Source organism: Aegilops tauschii, chromosome 1, assembly GCF_002575655.3.
Source record: "Aegilops tauschii subsp. strangulata cultivar AL8/78 chromosome 1, Aet v6.0, whole genome shotgun sequence".
Classification (NCBI taxonomy): Eukaryota; Viridiplantae; Streptophyta; class Magnoliopsida; order Poales; family Poaceae; genus Aegilops; species Aegilops tauschii.
Window position 1 is genome coordinate 21,762,251 of NC_053035.3, and position 5,053 is coordinate 21,767,303.

General features: G+C 43.8%; 1 pseudogene; it reads left to right on the plus strand.

Annotated features, from left to right (window-relative positions):
* The first annotated feature begins 1,087 nt into the window (after positions 1-1,087).
* On the plus strand, positions 1,088-4,779 carry LOC141026962 (uncharacterized; annotated as a pseudogene).
* The last annotated feature ends 274 nt before the right edge of the window (positions 4,780-5,053 follow it).

The window sequence follows — 5,053 nt, forward strand, 5'->3', positions numbered from 1 at the left end:
TCGTCTCGGTTCGTGAGCCCAGGGGGCCGGCTGGGGCCTCGTGGGCATTGGTCTCGGTTCATATGGAACCATTTGTCCCAGTTCGAGGCACGAACCGGGACTATTGGGCCTCGCTCCTGGCCCACAACCATTGGTCCCGGTTCTTGGCATGAACCGGGACAAAAGGCCTGGATTTAGTACCGGTTCTAGCCACGAACCGGGACAAATGAGCTGCCTATATATACCCCATCGCCGCAGCAGAGCAGTCCACACTGCTCTATTTTTTCTGGCCGTCGAGGGGAGGGCATTTGGGTGCTCTAGCTCACCTCCTATGCACATGAGGTGTTCGATGAAATGTCTGAGCCACACTAGTTAATCTTTCTCCTCTCGAAACTCGACCTCCGAGCTCCATTTCCCCCAAGATTTGTCTAGGTTTATCGGTCCGTCACGTCCCGTCCCTATCTTCACCGCCGTCAATCGCCCGTGCCGATCTCGTCGCCAGCACCACCATGGTGACCCTCTTGTTCTTATCTTCTTTCTGAAAGAAAAAAATTCTTACTTCAGATAGATACTTGTCTAATTTTGTTACTTTTATTATTCCTTCTTATTATATAGTGCGATGGTTTTGGTATCCACCCCCGTCGGCCCTCGTCCTGTCTATGATTCGGATGTGGTATATATTATCTTTTTATAACTATTTGGTTCATTTCTTGTTTATGACAATTATGCCGACCAACGTGTCACAGATTTTATTTATCTAGGACGTGTCATTGATTCTATTCGGATGGATGCAATGCGCTTGAAGATTAGAAAGATTAGAAAATATGCCATTCATACCGAGGCTTGGTATCATTATGTCGTTGGATCAATTGTTACCTTGGTTGCGATTATGATCGCATTTGTTTTCGCATTGAAATGTTTTACATAGTTTCAATGTATGGTTTAATTAATTAGATGCTCTGGAGAGCTATATGTTGTTAGATGAGAACTATGTATGTAATTTGGTTTTAATGTGATGATGAACTTCTATTAATTTGGTCACTTAATTATCTATTCATGATGTTCTGTAATGGTTTTTGAGACACTTAATTATATATAATGCACGCAGATGAACCGGCAATGGATGTACGGTGACAGACACACCTCCGAGTACATTAAGGGCATGCATGATTTTCTCGAAGTGGCTGAGGCAAACAAGCAGAATGGTTTTATGTGTTGTCCATGCCCTACATGTGGGAATGCAAAGTCTTACTCTGACCGGAAAATCCTTCACAACCACCTGCTTTACAAGGGTTTCATGCCACACTATAATGTTTGGACGAGGCACAGAGAAATGGGGGTTATGATGGAAGACGGCGAAGAAGAAGAGGACGATGACAACTATGTGCCCCCTGAATACGGTGATGCTGCAACGGGGGAAGCTGCTGAAGATCAAGAGGAACCAGACGATGTGCCCAATGATGCTGCAACGGGGGAAGCTGCTGAAGATCAAGAGGAACCAGTGTCCGATGATGATGATCTCCGCCGGATAATTGTCGATGCAAGGACGCAATGCGAAAGTCAAAAGGAGAAGCTGAAGTTCGATCGCATGTTAGAGGATCACAAAAAAGGGTTGTACCCCAATTGCGAAGATGGCAACACAAAGCTCGGTACCGTACTAGAATTGCTGCAGTGGAAGGCAGAGAATGTTGTGCCTGACAAAGGATTTGAGAAGCTATTGAAAATATTGAAGAAGAAGCTTCCAAAGGATAACGAATTGCCTGACAGTACATACGCAACAAAGAAGGTCGTATGCCCTCTAGGATTGGAGGTGCAGAAGATACATGCATGCCCTAATGATTGCATCCTCTACCGCGGTGCGTACAAGGATCTGAACGCATGCCCGGTATGCGGTGCATTGCGGTATAAGATCAGACGAGATGACCTGGGTGATGTTGACGGCGAGCCCCCCAGGAAGAGGGTTCCTACGAAGGTGATGTGGTATGCTCCTATAATACCACGGTTGAAACGTCTGTTCAGAAATGAAGAGCATGGTTGATGCGATGGCACAGTGAGGACCGTAAGAAAGACGGGAAGTTGAGAGCACCCACTGACGGGTCGCAGTGGAGAAAAATCGAGAGAAAGTATTGAGCTGAGTTTGCAGCTGACCCAAGGAACGTATGGTTTGGTTTAAGCGCGGATGGCATTAATCCTTTCGGGGAGCAGAGCAGCAATCACAGCACCTGGCCCGTGACTCTATGTATGTATAACCTTCCTCCGTGGATGTGCATGAAGCGGATGTTCATTATGATGCCAGTTCTCATCCAAGGCCCTAAGAAACCTGGCAACGACATTGATGTGTACCTAAGGCCATTAGTTGAAGAACTTTTACAGCTGTGGAATGGAAACGGTGTACGTACGTGGGATGAGCACAAACAGGAGGAATTTAACCTGCACGTGTTGCTGTTTGTAACCATCAACGATTGGCCCGCTCTCAGTAACCTTTCAGGACAGACAAACAAGGGATACCACGCATGCACGCACTGTTTAGATGACACTGAAAGTATATACCTGGACAAATGCAGGAAGAATGTGTACCTGGGCCATCGTCGATTTCTGCCGACCAACCATCAATGTCGAAAGAAAGGCAAGCATTTCAAAGGCGAGGCAGATCACCGGAAAAAGCCCGCCATGCGTACCGGTGATCACGTACTTGCTATGGTCAATGATTTACACGTAATCTTTGGAAAGGGTCCCGGCGGACTAGCTGTTCCGAATGACGCTGCGGGACACGCACCCATGTGGAAGAAGAAATCTATATTTTGGGACCTACCCTACTGGAAAGACCTAGAGGTCCGCTCTTCAATCGACGTGATGCACGTGACGAAGAACCTTTGCGTGAACCTGCTAGGCTTCTTGGGCGTGTATGGGAAGACAAAAGATACACCTGAGGCACGGGAGGACCTGCAACGTTTGCACGAAAAAGACGGCATGCCTCCGAAGCAGTATGAAGGTCCTGCCAGCTACACTCTTACGAAAGAAGAGAAAGAAATCTTCTTTGAATGCCTGCTCAGTATGAAGGTCCCAACTGGCTTCTCGTCGAATATAAAGGGAATAATAAATATGCCAGAGAAAAAGTTCCAGAACCCAAAGTCTCATGACTGCCACGTGATTATGATGCAACTGCTTCCGGTTGCATTGACGAGGCTTCTACCGGAAAACGTCCGATTAGCCATTGTGAAGCTATGTGCATTCCTCAATGCAATCTCTCAGAAGGTGATTGATCCAGAAATCATACCAAGGCTAAGGAGTGATGTGGCGCAATGTCTTGTCAGTTTCGAGTTGGTGTTCCCACCATCCTTCTTCAATATCATGACGCACGTCCTAGTTCATCTAGTCGACGAGATTGTCATTCTGGGGCCCGTATTTCTACACAATATGTTCCCCTTTGAGAGGTTCATGGGAGTCCTAAGAAATATGTCCGTAACCGCGCTAGGCCAGAAGGAAGCTTCTCCATGGGCCATCAAACAGAGGATGTCATTCGGTTTTGTGTTGACTTCATTCCTGGCCTTAAGAAGATAGGTCTCCCTAAATCGCGGTATGAGGGGAGACTGACTAGAAAAGGCATGCTAGGAGCGGACTCAATAATATGCAGGGACAGGCATTCTTGGTCTCAAGCACACTACACAGTTCTACAGAACTCTACCTCGGTGACCCCGTATGTCGATGAACACAAGAACAGTCTGCGCTCCAAACACCCGGAGCAGTGTGACGACTGGATTGCATGTGAACACATCAGAACTTTCAGCAGTTGGTTGGAAACACGTCTCAGAGGTGACACCACTGTTTGTGATGAGTTGTACTCGTTGTCCAGGGGAGCATCTTCGACTGTATTGACTTACAAAGGATACGAGATAAATGGGAATACATTTTACACGATCGCCCAAGATCAAAAGAGCACCAACCGAAACAGCGGTGTCCGCTTTTATGCAGCAATCGAGAGGGGAAAGGACACATATTATGGTTACATAATGGACATATGGGAACTTGACTACGGACATGATTTTAAGGTCCCTTTGTTTAAGTGCAAATGGGTCAATCTGTCAGGAGGTGGAGTACAGGTAGACCCACAGTACGGAATGACAACAGTGGATCTGAACAATCTTGGGTACACTGACGAACCGTTCGTCCTAGCCAATGATGTGGCACAGGTTATCTATGTGAAGGACATGTCTACCAGACCGAGAAAAAGAAAATATAAGGAAGCAAATACATCATACGATGAGCCAAAGCGCCACATAGTTCTTTCAGGAAAAAGGGACATTGTGGGAGTGGAGGGCAAGACAGACATGTCTGAAGATTATGAAAAGTTTCATGAAATTCCTCCCTTCAAAGTCAAGGCTGACCCAAACATCCTGATAAACGATGAAGATTATCCATGGTTACGGCGCAATAAGCAAATGACACAAGCGAAGAAAAAGTGAAGACTTTCTGCCGCAACTATTATGATGATACCAGGCCAACTTTGTAACACACGAGGATGATACCATTGTCCGTTTTGTACACGAAGTCAATCTAGTTTTTGTCGTAACCCTCTCAACTTTCTTGCACATGCTATGTGGATGAAATGATGATACCATGCCAACTTTCAACCTTTTCAGAGTTCATTTGAAATGCTTTTCAATTTTAGGGTCTTATAGCTCAAAATAATTAGTAAATGCATGAAAAATGGTGCATGAAAAATAACAAATAAAATAAATAAGTAATTAGAAACAAAATAATATAAACTTTATTAAAATATATAAGTAGAAACAAAATAAAATAAACTTTAATAAAATTTATGAAACTAAAATTAACAAAGTATTTTCTGTTCAAAACATTATAAGAAACCTCTAGTATTATTGAAACTAAAATCATATAAAATTGATGCAACTAAAATTATCGAAGTATTTTCTGTTCAAAATCATTAAAAGCAAAAAGAATTTTCATAAAGAACTTTTTTGATAGAAACTTTAATAGCAAAAAGAATTATCATAAAGTAAAATAAATAAGTAATTACAAACAAAATAAAATAAAATAAATAAGTATTTTGTTG